This window comes from Alosa pseudoharengus, unplaced genomic scaffold, assembly GCF_046254945.1.
Source record: "Alosa pseudoharengus isolate Yale_2024_CS ecotype anadromous, Long Island Sound unplaced genomic scaffold, YU_APseudo_1.1 YU_APseudo_1.1_scf_15, whole genome shotgun sequence".
Classification (NCBI taxonomy): domain Eukaryota; kingdom Metazoa; phylum Chordata; class Actinopteri; order Clupeiformes; family Clupeidae; genus Alosa; species Alosa pseudoharengus.
In genome coordinates, this window is record NW_027468620.1 from 21,171,264 (window position 1) to 21,188,763 (window position 17,500).

The 17,500-nt window shown below is 48.2% G+C and overlaps 1 protein-coding gene across 5 annotated transcripts in view; it reads left to right on the forward strand.

Annotated features, from left to right (window-relative positions):
- Positions 1 to 17,500, forward strand: part of ndst2a (N-deacetylase/N-sulfotransferase (heparan glucosaminyl) 2a) — a 118,081-nt gene that overhangs the window by 50,647 nt on the left and 49,934 nt on the right. Inside the window, exon 1 of one of the 5 annotated variants that reach the window (XM_076285876.1) lies at positions 4,704 to 4,790. The exons of the other annotated variants lie outside the window; for them this stretch is intronic. The gene's annotated coding sequence lies outside the window, so the exon portion shown is untranslated. Of the gene's footprint in view, positions 1 to 4,703; positions 4,791 to 17,500 lie in introns of those variants that run through there. 5 annotated transcript variants of the gene reach the window in all.

Here is a 17,500-nt window from a genome sequence, read left to right on the forward strand (position 1 = left end):
GAAAGGAGGAAGTGGGACAAAGAGGTTTGGAGGGACAGATTTGTGGAATAAAGTGACGTTATGGGATTGGAGGCAGTCAGAGGGAGGGAGACTTAACAGTGAAGATTGAAAATGGTGAGATGGGAGTTCAGGAGACGAGGTAAGGAAGCTGACTGTGGCTTCATTTTGAGGAGATTAGGGGAAACGTTCGAGGCAGTGCTGGTAAAAAGCAGTGTTCCGTGTTCTCTTAAAGGAGAGTGTCATGCATGCAGCCTCTCCTCTTATCTTGAAAGCACAGCCAGCTGCAGCCGGTACAGTCGGCACTCTGAACATTCAGCGTGGAGACGAACTGTCTTCACCGTTGTTATGGTGTTGCATGTTATTTTTGCCTTCTCCTGGCAGCCAGCACAGCTTTTGCACTACTTCTAGCTGATGAAGTGCAGTTTAAAACTTGAGACTTGGTTGTGGTCCATACTGCAAACCACCACACATCCGTGTGTGTGTGTGTGTGTGTATGTGTGTGTGTCTTTTGCCCATTTCCCAGAATTACTCTATAAACCCACAAAAAAACAAAAGCCTCTGAAAATGTATTCCCTTTATGCCGCATTTTAATTTTTCTTGCCAGTCTGTGTTTTTTTTATATAATTGCTTTCTTTTAGTGAATTGTTCAACAGAATTGATTAATTGTCGGAGTTAAAGAGCCCCTGGACTCTGTAATGGCTTTCCTGTAAGCCATCCAAAGTGTAGGCATGCTGTCTGGTGGCCACTGACTTACTGCAGCCTCAGGTCCCAATGGGTAAAGTGAAGCACATTGCACACCGACATCACCACTGTTTACCACCTCCACCACTGCTGCGGACCGTGTGTGTGCGCGTGTGCGTGGGTGCGTGCGCGAGAAAGGGAGAGAGAGTGCGTGTTTGTGTTACATGGAAATCAGCAGGGGATAAACCAAGACTCCAGACAGTAATGAGACCACCTGCTCCTGAGCTCTCCCTCTCTACTCTGCCAGTTATGTTTTATCAAACACAACACAATTCCTACACATTGATTGACCTGTATTGTGCCTGCAGCTGTAGAATGAGTGAATAGTTAATGGGCATTCGATGTGTGTTGCTCTGTGTTAGGTCAGGTCCCTTTTATACACCTAGAAATAGTTTGAGTTTGAACGTCACCACCAGGTTGCTGAAGCCGACTGGTTTGATGATGCCAGCACGTGTTCTCAAAGTGCTGCAGTTTAGGAGCGGGGATTGCAGCCAGAAAACGGGGCCGAAGCTAATTGGCTTATTGACGGCCTAATGAATGATTTTTCGGCTCAAGCAGTGCAGCAGCTCTCTGCTTTCCGCACTCTTAAAAGCCTCTCTCGTGTAATGGACGGAAGCCGTGTTTGACCATTTTGCTTCGTAACACGTAAACGTATCTGCCAGTTTGCAAGATTATATATAACAACAAAAAAAAGACCTTTCACAGCTGACGTCAAATGAACGTTGCCGTTAAGCCACTGATGTTCTTCATTGGTATGTTTCCCTCAATCTCCTCATCTCCTCACCACTGAGCCCGAGCTGATAATAATAATGATTAAATAATCACTTTTCTGGCATTACTACTCTGCAGCTCTACTGTTAACCTCACTCCTCCTCTTCCATTTCTGCTCCTGAGTGCTGCCTCCATGCTGTTTCTCTGCCCCATAATGAGTGTATGACCCGGTAGGCCATGCAGTTCTGACTCATTAGCCAGTCGCTAATGACGCCCCTGTAGATGCAGGGTTGGGGTTGGTACTCTTGCCGATTTCGAGTGATAGGCTACGCTCGCTTTGTTTTTGCAGTCCAGTTGGTTGGGTGGACAGAGGGTGTAATCAGCTTGACCTGTAGGGTACACAGGTATTTCAGAATGCTAGCAGGATACCTGGTGTAAAGGGTGGCTCACGGGCCTCTAGGCTAGTGTTGACGTTGTGCTAACTCGGGTGGCAGCGCCATGATGGATGGGCCCCCTGATGGGCATCTGGGCTGCAGGCCCACGGTCCTGCCGAGTGACCTCATCGCCATGGCAAATTTCTCCTTCCATCATCTCTGTGTGTGTGTGTGTGTGTGTGTAGACGTAGACGTGGGCAGGTGAATAAAATATCACCACCAGTAATAGCTGGAATGGAGTGGAATGGAGCCCTACAGGGTGGGTGGGTGAGTGAGGGAGGGAGACTGACTGATTGATGATTAATTGAAAGTAAGGTAAGAGAGAGCGGCGTTGCCGCTGCCTTTTAATTGGTCTTGTAGTGAATTAGCCACGCACGAGATGAGTGGAATGGAGAGCGTGTGGAGGTTTGAATTGGACCCCCTCAGGGTTGACGCAGTGCAGATGCCCTTGTCTAGGACATGGCTGCTTTCTCTTTCTCTCTCTCTCTCTTTCTCTCTCTCTCTCTCTCTCTCTCTCTCTCTCTCTCTCTCTCTCTCTCTCTCTCTCTCTCTCTCTCTCTCTCTCTCTCTCTCTCTCTCGAGGTCCAGCAGACGGGGACTGGGGCAGGACATTTGTCAACGTCACCCGCAGCCAGTCTCTGCCTCAACTGTCACCAAGGCGACAGGAGTAGGTTGCAGGCGTGCCGGCTGTGTGTGAAAGGTGTGAATAAAATGGTGTTTGGGTGTATGTGTGTGGAGGCAGTCGCACTGTGTGATTTGTGTTCATGCTCTGCACACTCGGGCCTGAAGGACAAAACCATGAAATGAACTGGAGATGAGAACTTCTATGGGCCGTATGGGTGCAATTGTCTGTCTGTCTCTGCGCATTCACCCGTGTGCACTCTGCGTGTATGTGTGTGTTTGTGTGTGTGATGGAGTGTGGTGGGCTGGAAATTTTGGAAGGGAGAAGGGGGTTTAACTGGGGAGTGTGATAGTGTGTGTGTGTGTGTGTGTGTACAGGGGGTGGCTGGCCCACAGTGGTGTTGATTGCAAGCTGCTGAAAAGCTGACGTGGCACATTGCCAAGTGAGACCAGCGAATACAGTAGACGGCCGCCACGGGCCCGTGCCACAGCAGCCCAGACCTGAGCTACAACAGACGGGCTTGAGGAAGGAGAAAAGGGTCGGGAGGGTGTGGGGGGGGACGAGAGCCAAACAACCAGCAGCCAGGCTGTCCATCACTGCCCAGCGCTGCACGCTGCCACCCTTTCAGCCTAAGGCTGTGATTAATGAAACTGGAGACTGCACCGCCACAACCTGACATGGGGGAAGGGGTGCCGTTCAGTGGAGAGGTGGCAGTTTTGGGTTGCATAATGTCCGTCGTGGTCCACACCCATAAAGGACCTTTAAAATAAACTACCTCATCTGGGAAGAATGTATACTAATGAAGCCCTTTGCAACTCTTAAAGATGTAGGCCTACAGTTGTATTTTAGCAAACATTCCCCTTAAGGTCTTGCTTTAGTGTAGTTTCCACTTTTAATGCCTGCTAGTAATTTGGTTGTGTCTCGGCATTCAGAACTCGTATTGGAAGATGTATTCCATCTGTATTCCGGAGTTGTGTTCTGACCCAGTAGTCGCTCACTTTGAATAAAAGCATCTGCCAAATGAATATGTAAATGCGACGTAAGCTGAGAAATCTGGGATGCCCCCCCCTCTTCTCCCCATTAGAATGTCTCTTCTGTTTAGCCTTCTTTTCAAGTTCTATTTTTCTCTCCTCCTTTTCCTCCTCCTCGCCCATTTCCTATCCTCTCCTTCCTCCTCCTCGCCTCAGTATCGTTGTGACTCCTTGCCTCAATATCGTTGTCTCCTCGCCTCAGTATAGTTGTGTCTCCTCGCCTCCTCCTGTGTGATTGGGCACAGGCATTGTGACCATGTGTGTCTGATGGATAAATAGAACACAGTCTTGTAGAGGATGTAAAGTAAGGAGATCTGTGAGGCAGGTAGTGCGGGGAAAAAGGAGGGGGGGAAGGGCAATGAGGCGAGGGTGTGGCTCGCCCCTTTTCGTGCGCAGTTCTGGGAAATGCAGGAGCCCGTCAGTAACAAGCGCCTCAAGCTATTAATTGTCTGCAGGAATGTTCCGGATCTGTTTCCTGCAGCACGAGCGCCAGAGTAATGAACCAGCGAGTGTAAGGGAACTATGTGTTAGAGGCCGGGGGAAGAGAGCGGAGAGATGTAGAGGTAATGGAGAGGAGCTAAGCCCCAAGGGGACGAGAGGAGAGAAAAAGGGAAAGACAGAAAGATGAGGGACAGCAAGCACTGGCCACGTTGAACTAGCGGCCAGGTGAAATATGGGGGTACGGGTTGGACAGTAGAGGGTGTTTTTTTTTTTTTTTTTTTTTTCTCCTCCCCTCTCTCTCTCCCCCTCCTCTCATCTGAGGTTCTGATGTATGCGGTTCTGTTTGAGTTGGTTTTGTGTCTCTCCAGTGAGCTGGTGCAGAGGTCCACATATGTTGGCCTGTCAGCAGGGACCCCATCGCACCAGATCAGTGATTCGGGGGAAAGACACGGAGTAAGGGAGCGAGGGACAAGGAATGGGGGAGTGTGATGTGGTTGCACACAGATGTATAGAGGCTCATCAGTCTTGGCAAGCTGCAGCATGTTCCTGGGGTCTTGAACGAACACACACACACACACACACACACACACACACACACACACACACACAAACCCACACACACCCCTTTTAAAACGATCAGTCATTTACAAACACTCGCAGGCAGGAGCATGCCCTGTCTTCTCCATTCGTCCTCGTTTGCACAGTTGGTTCAGCCACTGTTCATGCAGTTTCAAGAGGCAGAGACAAGAAGGGCCATAATCAAAGCCTGCACCAAATGGCTTTTGCAGGAATCTGTTTTCCTAACAAGAGGTAACAATCCCCATGAAAGGTAGTCTGGTCTTTCCATACAAGTTCACTGTGCAAGTGTATAAGCAGTCGATTGTTCTTAAATAACAAGTAAACACTGTTGTCAGCTGGTCTAATGTGTAGATTTGTTGGGTGCAGTGGTAGTTTGGGACCTGGCAAGGTGCAGTGAAGAATACGATTTAAAATGCCATTACAGTTGAGACACTCGAGATGCGTTCAAATTTGTAAACATAGGTAAACATTTGTAAACAATTTTCTGTGTGCTTTGATTTTAACCTGAAGGTTTGTGAACACTCACAGTTTGAGGAGGTAGTTACCTGTGACGGAACAGCGGAACTGGACAGAGGGTTACTGTTGAGATGGAGTGTTTGGACATGTGTTTGGGAATTTGAACGCACCTCATGCTTGGTGCTGATTGTCACTATTGTGTGGTCTTTGTAATGGCACCGCAGATGTGCTTTTGACTCCTTGGTGTATGTGTACTGTCAGTTTGTGCTCTGTCAAAAGGAGACCTGTATTTGTTTTGTCAGAGCAGTAGAAGGAAAATGTAGCTGCTATCTTTTGCTATCAGTGTGTACTGTCCAGATCCTTTCTTCTCTGGCTAAGCCTCACAAGCAGTGACTCGTCACGCACTCCACTAGCTCGCCTTCATTTACTTTCCCAGTCACACTTGCTTGCTCACTCGTGGTGTACTGCTGTGTACTGTTGAAACTTTTGAAGGTCTTGAGCTTTTCCTGGTGGTATTTGTGGTCATCTGTTCTCATCTGTTCTCATCTTGCTGATGAATATGCTCAATATGCCAGGAAACTGTGTCAATTCAGATAAAGTGGTTGAGTGGTTACAGTGTTTCCCACAGAATGTAATTCTATTTGTGGTGGTAGGTTTTGCAGAATTAACTTGAATGCAACAGTTTTTAACAAATTAGCGCAGCATGGTTATGATGCTAACCAGATTAAAGCACAATTTAGTACGACCTGGAAAATCATTGTGTGGTGGTCAATGTTGATATTGTGGTGGGCCGCCACAAATAAGTCAATGTATGGGAAACACTGGGTTAGTCACTGTGGAACTGATAGGGTGTTTGTGGTTAACTAACATATTGTTTCCGTGGGTTGTACCATAGACAAGTATTTTGATGAGGTCAGTAAATGAATGACCACCACGTTGGTGTTGTTTGATTTATTGAGTGCTTGTGGTTTTCCAGGTGTCGTGCCGTGTTGGGACATCTGTGTTTGGTCACCACTGGGCACTCAGCTCTGGAGTCCACATAGAGGCCTAGAGAATGCAGAGGGCATTCTGCCTTACTCACAGTGGTAAGGATATGTATTGGTAAACAGTCAGCAGTATAGATGAGTGTGAAGTAGGAGCTGCCTCTGAATCATCTTGGCGTATTAGTTATGGCTCCACGGAAGAATAGATGGCGGCCACACCGTGAAAATGATTGATCAGAGCTCTGACTACGCCTGATGTGGCAGAAAATGTGAGGGAACTGAGGGAGGGGAGGGGGGCCGGTGTGCAGGGTATGGAATAGCGCTCATGCATCATCTCCAGTCCAACCTCCACAACATCGCCCTCATTGGAATCCGCATCTCCTGAAAGAATAAAGGCTCATTATTGCCCCTGTTTGTTCAGTTCAACAGGGAAGCCATTGTTGCGGATGGAGCGTGACTCACTGTGCTATTCTGCCATAGCCATGTAACAGTCTTAACTGTATGGAGTTGTCAGTGCCATCGGAGTGCTTGCTTTTGTCCCTCTTGACAGTCGGTGGTTCTTTTGAGCGATGCACTCATCAGGAGAGCCATTGACTGATCGATCCAGTCATCATTTGCGACTCGCGTCATGCGGCCGCCAGGAGTTGACAAATGACTGACCCGTAACGAGGGAGCACAACGCACGGCACAATCAATTTTCCCTCCTAATTAGCCCTAATGGAATGCCAAGTCCCTGTTCGGTTCCCTCAATCAGGAATGGGTCCCCATGCTTGTCCCCTCTCTGTTCTGCTCAGACATCTGCAAGGTTGTGCACAGTGCTGCGTCTTAATCTCAGATGGTCATTACATTATGCCCTTTTTAATGGTAGAACAGGCTGTATCCCTTCTCGTAAGTAGGCCCTGAGATGTTCGTTAGACTAAATTAAACTGCATGACTTAACAGCACACTGATGGCCAATTAATGTCCTTTCGATATAATCAAAGTGGAGCCGAAGTAATGACTGATCACAAAAGAGTGAAGGAGAACTCCTAACTAAATCAACCCTGGCACTAGCCTAATGGATAGTGGCCTGGTTGAGTTATTGTACTTGCAAAGTGCGCTGTTTAAACGCACTTTATTCTCTGTGGAGGCTGTGCTAGTGCATGTGTGTACGGTGGCTTCACACTCAATCAAATGGGCCACCAGCTGTGAGCACCCTCAGGAGCTCTGTGTACAGGCCTCACTCACACTACGCTCCCTCTTCCTCTCTCTCTCCTTCTGCGTCTGCTTTTGACCGAGTCGGGCCTCCGGAGATAAACACAACATTTGGAACCCAACAGCTGTGGGAAAGAAAAGCCGATCCGTCGTCTGCAGTTTTCCACACAGCAGACGATCCTCGTCTCCTGCACTGAGCCTGATGGATATGCGGTGTTGTACCTTAAAAGCGGGACCGCCTGCGTTTTAGATTATAGACTTTGACTCGTAATGTGTGGTGTTTCTGCACAGGTCATTTAGCCGGGTGCTGCCTCATTACCTTTCCACCGAGAGCCGACGACGCTGCGAGGAGAGAAAAATATTATGAATGTCCACAGTGCTTCGTTGAGCGCAAATATCGCATCATCGTGTTCAGAACTATTTTTTTGTGTTAAGGCTGGCTTCGATGCCTGGGAGAGCGACTTGCAGAAAATCGGGAGAAGATTTGACCCTTGTCACACCCTCCATGGCTAACAGAACTTGATTACTATAGCTGTGTCCACACACACACACACGCACACACACACACCTCCATTTGTGCTGGAAAAAAACAAACCCACCGAGCCATAATTTGATGAAAAAGAGAAGAGAGCAAAGACATTGTCCCACATTGTGAAATCGAGCAGCTTGACACCCACACAATTGTTTAATTTGGCGGCTGATATTAATTCACGATGCCTAATCTGCCATGATTTCAACACGAGGGACATCTTTAATATATTCATCTTTCTCTCTCTTTCGCTCCTTCTCATGCCGTGGGCCTCCCAGGTATGCTCCGTCAGTGTGAATTATCGTCTGTAGATCTCGGCGCTCTCTGCATGAGAGATGAACGCCGCATATTCAGTATGCATAATCGGCCTGCCAGCTCGGGGCTGAGGGATGCCGGACGGACGGGCCGTCAGGAGTGATGGCTGCGCTTATCTGCGCTGACTGCCGCGTGCCAGCTTTAATTGGAGCGATGAGCTGGAGGAGGCAAGAGGAGACGCTGAGGTGTGGGGAAAACGGCAGTGACGCTCACAGCATAGTCAGTTCTCAGACAGTATGAGAATGATTGCATCATTGGCAGTGTCGGGACACTGAGATGCTAGGTTTTTTTGACATGGCATTGTTGAGTGGCCCTGTGCGGCGTGATCCTCTGTGCACATCCACGTGTGTGTGTGTGTGGTGCAAATGAAGTGGTGTATGTCGTCCAGTGGTGTTTAATGAAGTCACCCAAGGACTCTGCTCAAGCGTATCTCCTTGTATCAGTAACCTCCTTGCAGATCATTTGGATCTATTATATCCTGCTGAGCTAAGGTAATACTTCAGGGCCTTCCACTTGTGCAGCCTCTAAGATGTGTCTGAAGCTTGGTTCTTCGCTCCACCCGTGGGTTTCTACCAGTAATTGGGCTCCTTGGAGGCATCTCTCTCTCTCTCTCTCTCTCTCTCTCTCTCTCTCTCTCTCTCTCTCTCTCTTTCTCTTACTTTCTCTCTTTCTTTCTTTCTTTCTGTCTTTCTCTCTTTCTCTCTCTCTCTTTCTCTCTCTCTGTCTGTTTTTCTCTCTTTCTTTCTCCCTCTCTCTCTCCCTCTCCCTCTCTGACACGCAAATTCGTGAAGCGTTCCATATTTTTTTAGAAAAAGTGACAACAAGTTGCACTTTGAACATCTGTAGATGTTCTTGTTTTTGTATTTATTTATTCATGTATTTATTTTTGTGTCTAGCATTTCATATTTTTGTCCTGCAAGAAGGTGTTCTCTTGACGTGACGTGATGGAGCAGTGTATTTAAAAAACATGCTCCACCATGACGTGTTTGGAACTCTGTGTTCCCCAAACGGAATCAAGGATTAACTGGGCAAAAGAAGATTTGTTTTTCCCCCTCTCTGTCTCGCTCACCACTCCTTGCGCTAAGGCCACGCTTTCTCCCAATGTCAAGCGTCCATGCAGAGCCATTTAAATATCATCTTTTAGGAGATGTTTGGTCAGTTTCTCTCCACGAACATCAAATAGAATCAGTGTGTTTGCTCAAGCACGGATAGAGGTTTGTGTACGTGTGTGGCTTATGTAGCCATTAAAAAATGAGTTCGCTTTGGCAAAGGGCAACTTTCCACAGGGTGCCTCTTGCCCCCATTTATACAAAACACTGTGTCGGTATGAACTGCCCCGCACACCTGGCTGAGGGGCAAAGGAGGGGTAGAGAGCACACCATGATGCTGTGGCCCTACTGAACACACGGCTTGGTCCTCTTCCGCCTTCTCTGTGCACTACGCGGACACTGTCTGCTGCCTTCTGCACTCGAGAGGCATTTCTCCTCCTGGTTGAGTGTTGGGTGCTTGTTCCTGCGTTTAGGTGGCACTCAGTCCCGGATCAAGGCTCTGCCGTTGTTCTATGCTCCGCCTGTACCCTTCCTGAAAACATGACGAGGGAGTCACAAGGCATGGATGCTAAACAGTTCATGTTTCACATTATTCACGTTACATTTCGCATTACATTTGGAATTCAGATGATGACGTGCAACACCCCCGACATGTGCAATTCTAGCACGTGCACAGTTAACATGAATATACTCGCATGGACAACTCTTGTCAATTATGTATATGTACTTAATCGCATGCATGCTAAAATGGGTAATTCTCACAATCTAGTCACATAAAAATGCACAATTCTCTGATATTCTGCAGTACACTAATGAACACACGCGCAATAACCCAGATGCAGGAATTGCACTCAAACAGTCAGACACGCGCTCACTGTACATGTACACACACACACACACACACACACACACACACACACACACGCCTACGCTTTACCCTGCAGGCAGCTATAGTGTTTTACTGCATCCAGAGAGGCTGGCGTGAAAAGCTTCAAAGGAAGTCATCATTTGCTGTTTAAACACAACGCAACTCCCCTCCCCCACATCTAACGGCCTCTCCCTCACACACACACATGCACACACATGCACATGCTTAATATCCTAGTTAAGCTATCATTTTAAAAGGCCCAAACAAACCCCTCACTGATTACCCTGAATAAATCGCTCCAAATGCAAACTCCGCATTAGATCTCAGTGTGGATTCCCTTTATCCGATTGCAGGTGGGGGGGGGGGGGATGGCCCATATACCCCAAACACGCTCACATGTTTGCCAATTCATCAGAAATTCCCCTTGCATCAGGCATTAACCCAGATTATCCTTAATCTATCAAAAGAGCAGCCCCAAACCCCTCTGGGCTTTTTTATCAACCAGTGCCACACATGTGCAGACATGAAATATCATGCTAATGTGTGATATTTCCATCTGGTTATCGCTCACATTTATCTAGATGCTGCCCAGTGCGCGGCCCATATCTTGCACACACGGACGCATCTCCGCTGGTGGCAAATCCTTCACCGCAGGAGCCCTAGATTAAGACGTCCGCCCGGTCTGTATTGCCACGCGCACAGATGCCGTCGTCACGCAAGTCGCCCGACTCGTTTGGCCTCGGCCATCAGGATAAAACCTCTGAGCTGGATAGCTTGGTGCTCCTCCAACCCCTCACCCCCACTCCACTCTACTCCACCGTAAACACCAACACCCTAATCTCTGGTCTGCCAGAGAGAATGGGAGGAGTGGGGGGCAGGGGCTATGGTGCAGATGGAGATGGAGGTGGTGGTAGTGTTACTGGGGGCAAGCCAGGGCAGGGGCGATTATTCCTTCCAGCTTCCTGGTTTGCCTGGGTGTGGCAGCCCAGAGGCTTGAGTTGAAAGTAGGGGTTTAATAGGTCAAAGGTCAGGGGAATAATGGCCACCTCAGGCCACCACACCCCAATGCCCCATTAGCACAGCCCACATATCTCTCCATCTCAAGGCATTGTTCAGTCCCTAGCATAAGGCATTGCTCTGCAGAGGAACGTGTGTGTTTCAGGGAGAGGAGTTTGTGTCAGTAGAGTTTTTCTTTTCTTTTCACTTCTGGATTTTTTTTTTTCTTCCCTGCAGCTAATTTCATAGCTGTTGGCATGAATTTCCTTGGAGTTACTGTGTTTGTGTGTGTGTGTGAGTCAGTGTGGACATAGCTGTTTGTGTGAATGTGTGTGTGTGTGTGTGTGTGTGTCTGTGTGTGTTTCCAGATAGGGTATGTCCGGTGTGCTGTGTGTGTGTTTGACCTGAGGCAGTGGGCTGTGGCAGGGCCCATTAGTCAGTGCTCCCGTTAGAGAGTCTCTCCTGTTAGAGGGCCTGTCGTTTGCGGCGCCGCCCCGCCATCCTCTACCTGAGTGGCCTCGCCTGTGCCAGACACCCAGACAGATGTGCCCTGCAAAAGCCTATTTATCTCCCCCAACCACCTCCACCCCCCTCTGTCTGCTGTGTCTGCTCCCATTTTCTTTCTCTGTCAGTCTCCCTGTTACTCCTCTCTTTTCCCCGCTCACCTGTTTCTCTACTGTGCTCAGGGTTTTTTTTCAGGCTCCCATTTTCTCCTTTGTCATAGATGCTTTGCTTCCGCTCCCTTCTTTCTTTGTGCTTGTCTCTTCCTCTCTATCCTTCCTTGGATCTCTCCATTTTTTTCCCATCGATATCTCTTTCTTCCAGTTAGCCTTTTCCCCCCTTCCTCTTCCCCCTCTCTATCCCTCGCTCTCTGATTACTATCTCATTTTTCCTCAAAATGACCTCTCCTCTGGCTTAGAAGTCTCACTCCAGCCGATTGATGTCGAGCGGCTGTGTTTTTATAGCTGTGTGTGTGTGTGTGTGTGTGTGTGTGTGTGTGTGTGTGTGTGTGTGTGTGTGTGTGTGTGTGTGTGTGTGTGTGTGTGTGTGTGTGTGTGTGTGTGTGTGTGTGTGTGTGTGTGTGTGTGTGTGTGTGTGTGTGTGTGTGTGCAAGCAGACCAGCAAGAACTAAAGAGGCATCGCCGTGTGTATGCCTGTGAGTGTGTGTGTTTTGACAAAAGTCGGATCCATGCCGAAGTGCACACAAGCACCCGCTGTGTGTGTTGGTTGGCGTGTGAAGTTGGTGTGCGCTCCGTGGCTCTTTCTCTGGATTTGGCCGCTTCCCCCCTCGGCTTTGGCTCAGGGCTTGGGCTCTTCAGGGGTTTTGTTCTCTCAGTCTGCACACTTCATAAGCACACACTTCACTTTTCCTTTTCAGTCTGTTGGAATACACTTGGCTCCCTAGTCCTGAAGTCTGGGGTCTTTTTTTCCTGCCAGTTTTAACTTGCATGTTGTGCTTGTAGGGGCCAAGATGGTTAAGAAGTCAGAGAAACCACATCCTGTTCCTTCCTTTTCCTCTTCCAGAAGTCATGACCTTTTTCCTCGAAATTGCCGAGGGTCTTGAGATCCGGGATAAGCTACTGAGAGCCATTTAAGTGCACTTTGCTATGGTCAATGGATTAGTCCTCCCAGAGAGAGATATGAGCCATTAACTTATAGAGGATGTCCCTCCAAGCTTCACATGAAGATACATGCAGCAGGCTCAGAGCTCGTTCTGCACCACACACACACACACACACACACACACACACACACACACACACACACACACACAGGCACGCAGGCCCGCACACACACGCACACACTTGCACGCACACACACACACGCACACACTTGCACGCACACACGCACGCACGCACACACTCACACACACACACACACACACACACACACACACACACACTTGCATTCACATAATCCAATATGCCTGATTTAGAAGACAGGGCCACTCAAAGCGACCATTGTCTTTGCTTTGTTCCTCTTGTCTGTTACCCTGTGTCTGTTGGCTGTTTTCCTCCAAAAAAATGCTGCACAAAAGGATGAGCAATCACTGCTGCTTTGCTCTAAAAATACGTTTCGCAAGGGAGGAGGACAAGAGCGCGTACAGCACGAGAAACAATGGCCCACTGTTCCCCTTTTGTCTTCTGGCAGGGTTCTGCTGTGGTTTGGAGTGGGTGGGGGGTGGGGGTAAGGATGGGGTGGGTGGGTGGGTGTGTTTAGGGTGTTGCTGTTAAGTTTGAAGTCAACAAGATGGAGGTTTGGCGTTCGCACTGGTTCATGAGTTAATAGAGTTAAGGAGAAGGTAAGAGTGGTTTGATTGAGTTAATGAAGGACGTGGCTGGTTAACACTGATGGGGGAAGCCATTGTGTGAGCGCCTTTCAATTCTTAAAGGGAGGGTGTGTGTGTGTGTGTGTGTGTGTGTGTGTGTGTGTGTGTGTGTGTGTGTGTGTGTGTGTGTGTGTGTGTGTGTGTGTGTGTGTGTGTGTGGGTGTGGTTGGCATGGGTGACGACGTTTTTTTCTGAGCGTTTCCCATAACATCAGAAGTGGTGTCTGTGTGTCCGTGTGATGGATGTACTTCATTATTCATTAGCCCTGCTGGAGGCTGGCAGGGCCTCTCAGTACACCCCAAGAGCCCTCATGCCAAATCACACACACCACTGAGGGGGGCTCTTCAGGTCTCTCCATACCCTTAGGAGCACCAGGACACATACACACACACACACACACAGAGATTCTTTCACACACATTCTGCAAAATGCAAATGCAAAAAAACTGCTCTCGTGGCTGGTCTGTCAATGCGAGGCATGGCTGGTCCTACAATTATTTATTTTTTTTACTTTTTTTTTTTATGGTTCTCCTTTAATTCTGCATTGATTAAATTTAAATGTTTTTTTTTTCTCTCCCTGTAACTCAGACATCATTCAGACTCAGACATTTCTCTGCGACGACTTATGAGTTCACCATACAGTTTAAGTGGTGAGACCAATTGGCCAGCAAAATTAATCCTGTAAGGAAATATAGGAAAATGTGGTTCTGGGGTACATTCAAGGACAACAGAAAAATGCTGTTGAGAATTTTGAGCAGTGGAGAGAGTTTCTGTGTGAGCGTAAACACGATGGAGAACCATGGAGACCGGCCCAGCATGGCGAGAGCCAGTGGTTGCTGAGGACGACCAGTCTGAATCTCGGGGCCGGGGATGACCACTGACACGGAGGGGTAAGAGCAGTTATGGGACGCGACGGGACTCGAGGCTGCGGCGCAAACAAAAGGCTTGGCCCCTCAGTTCCCAGGCTGTGTCTCCCATAGGCAAGTAAAGTGGTGCACACAGCTTGTGCAGTAAACAGCCATTTTAAACAGCTGGACGGCAATCTAAACCGACTCCTCTTAAATGTCTTGCTCAAGGGCGTCGGAGCAGAAGCCTTTTGCCATAAACTTGTGGCATGCACACACACAGCTCACACACACTGGCTTGTGAAAAAGGTCTGACCATAGAGGTCTGGGAATTTGTGTGTGTGTGAGTGCAAACAATTTATTTTGTTTGACTCGGCCCCCTTTAGCCTGTGCATCTCTTATTGTATCTTGCCTTCTGCCTCTTTTTCATTCTTTCTTTCCTTGCGTTTTACTTTTATCTGTGTCTTTTCCACGTTTGTCTTTGCTCATGTATGTTGTCTGCTCGGCCACTATTCTGTGTTCCCCTTTTCGATCTGTTTTGCTTCTGCCTTGCTTAGAAATAGTAGTGAAAAAGCCTCAACCCCCCCTTTCTCCCTCTATCTCTCCCTCTCTCTCTCTCTCTCTATCTCTCTCTCTCTCTCTCTCTCTCTCTCTCTCTCTCTCTCTCTCTCTCTCTCTCTCTCTCTCTCTCTCTCTCTCTCTCTCTCTCTCTCTCTGCCTCTCTCGCACTTGCTCTTTCTGTCTCACTGTCAGATAGTAGATAGGGGTAGCCAGAGCAGGCCAGCTATCAGGCATCCTTCTTGCCTGCATGAACACACACTAACACCTGCACCCCATCTCACGTCGGCTTTGTGCAGACAGTCCAAAGTGGACGTCTAGTCTCCTCTCCTCCCCTCCACTGAATGGAGGAAAAGAGGATTGCCGTTCAGACAGCAGCCCGCGTTTCTGTGTGCGCGGGCTGAGCCTCTTCCCTGTCCTCCCCACTGAGTCCCCTATGCGCAGTGTTGGCAGCACAAAGTGCAGGAGGATTCTGCCCTCCTAAATTAGCCGTCACGTTGCCAAGCTGTAGCCGGCTGATTTATCTCACCGATGCTTATTATTCTTTCGTTTTCACCGTCGGCCGTTATTTAAAGGCTCGCCGTGTCCTTCTATGATTCCAGAATGTTCTCTTTCGACCTTCGCCTAGGACTGCCTTCTGCTGTGTTCCTCTCTCCTCTCCTCCTTCCGATCACCAATCATCTGCTGCGCCTCCTCTCAAACCTCCTTTTTTACTCACTTTTTCTCTCCTGCTCTCTCCTCCCCATCTCTTGGTGTTTCATATGATGTGGGTTGTAATTAGAGTGCACTCTCTCGCCCTCTCTCTCTGGCATTGGGGTTGGGATGGGGGCTGCTCTGACTGGCAGCTCCGTTGTGCAGGCTGTCGCCAGCCGTCGTTCTCTTCGCTCGGCCTGAGACGTGGGCCCCGCGCTAAATTGGAAACAGCGTTGCGCTAATCAAATGTCACAGAGATTGCGCCGTCTCTGGAGGGAGTTTTGACGTCGCTACCTCACCCTCTTCTGTTCAGTACCCCCCTCCTCCACCACCATCAAGCCCCCCACCCCCACCACAACCAAATTTGATTTTGATCAGTTATGTGGAAATGCATAGATGCACAGCATGAATGACCACCCCCAACCCTCACAACACATACACCCCCATGAATATAATCATGTTTTAATCTTCTATGCTGTCAGCTGGTGTAAAGTTTCTCACACCCCAATACACACACACATACCACCTTCACTGACTATTTCATTCAAGCGTAACCCCCCCCCTCCTCACAACCGTGTGTGTGTGTGCACATATGTTTGTGTTCTGTGAGAAGCGCATGGCTACCCGGCTGACGGCCCATTGATCGGCCTGCCGTTAAAGCGAACCAGCGCAGATGTGATTTCGGACCGCAGGACGCCCAGCAGTGGAGCCCATCCTGCGGCCAGCGGATCCCTCATTAGACAATCAATTAGTGGCCCCACGCTCCAGTGGATGAGTAATGGTCTCCCTCCAACGGGCCGCTGGGAAGCAACAGGACAGTGTGGCTACTAGCGAGAGGCAGGACCGAGTTTATCACACACAGAGCCCATAGGTGAAGAGATACGAGATGGAGAGGTTGAGACTGGAAGTGGGACTTTAGTGGGATTAAGGAACATCAGCTATAATTAGTCAAAGAAAATATTAAATGAAATTCATTTCCTGGTCTATTGGACATGGTTCCATAACAGAACTAAATGTTATTCTTCTTAACCCTCTGTATCAACCGACTACAGCAGACAGCTATTCAAAAGTCATTTTCTTTTAAATGCATTGATTGATTAAATGGTAAAACTGTATATTAGCCATCAGAGTGCTCTCTACTGCACCACTCCATAGACTTTTGTTCGGTGGTCAGTAGTTATTACTGCAACCAAAATTTTGCTCTCAAACCAAGATGGTCGACAAACAGCCACATATGTTGGCTAGAGCAGGAATATCCTGTCAATTCTGTTATTCCAGGAGATTCCTGCAGTTAAAACAAATATGACACATCTATGTTGTACTATTATTGTTCAAGTATTTATTTCCCATAAGTCGTAAACTTCAATTAACCAAGTTTCTTAAAAGCATTAAAAACCAATATGTAAATAGTACTTACACAGTGTGGTAGTGGTTGTAGAAGTGCAATTCATTTTTCTATTAACGTAATTGCTTCAAGTTGAGTGCTTAAGTGCATGTAGTCAACTACAGTGGACATATGTATAACCTTCTGGAAAAAAGCAAAAAAACGTTCAAACGTTAGACGTTCATAACTGCAGCATCAGAAAGTTAATATCTATGTATTTATTATAGTATTCTAATGAAATATTGTAAGGCTTAATTTATATAACGTCATTAATAAGGAAACCTATGGAAAATCTTATGGAGGACGGCCTCATTAATGGATGTCAGTACCATTTTGCAGTGGGGTGTGGACAGCATTGGCTTGGCACTGGCTTGCGCAGTCATCACACCTTGAATCTCTTGTCCTTCCTTTGACACCGGTGTTTAAAGGCGATGGATGTGCTGATGTTGAGCTGGATGGAGGGGCTGGGTGTCTGGGCCCTCTGGTTGGCTGCTCGGGTCCCGAGGGGCGGGACGACTCACTGGAGCGGAACATAAGGTGTGATGGACTTGTGTTTGATGGATGGGTGCGTGTGCATGGGTGTGGTGCTGATGCTGGGCTAGATAAATGAGTGCTGCGGATAGACAGATGGATGGATGGAGTGAAGGTAAAGGTGGGAGAGATGGATGCTTGCGTCGATGCCATTTGTGTCAAAGCAGGACTGTTCTGTGCGGTTCAGTACGGCCTGTACAGAGCAGCTGTGG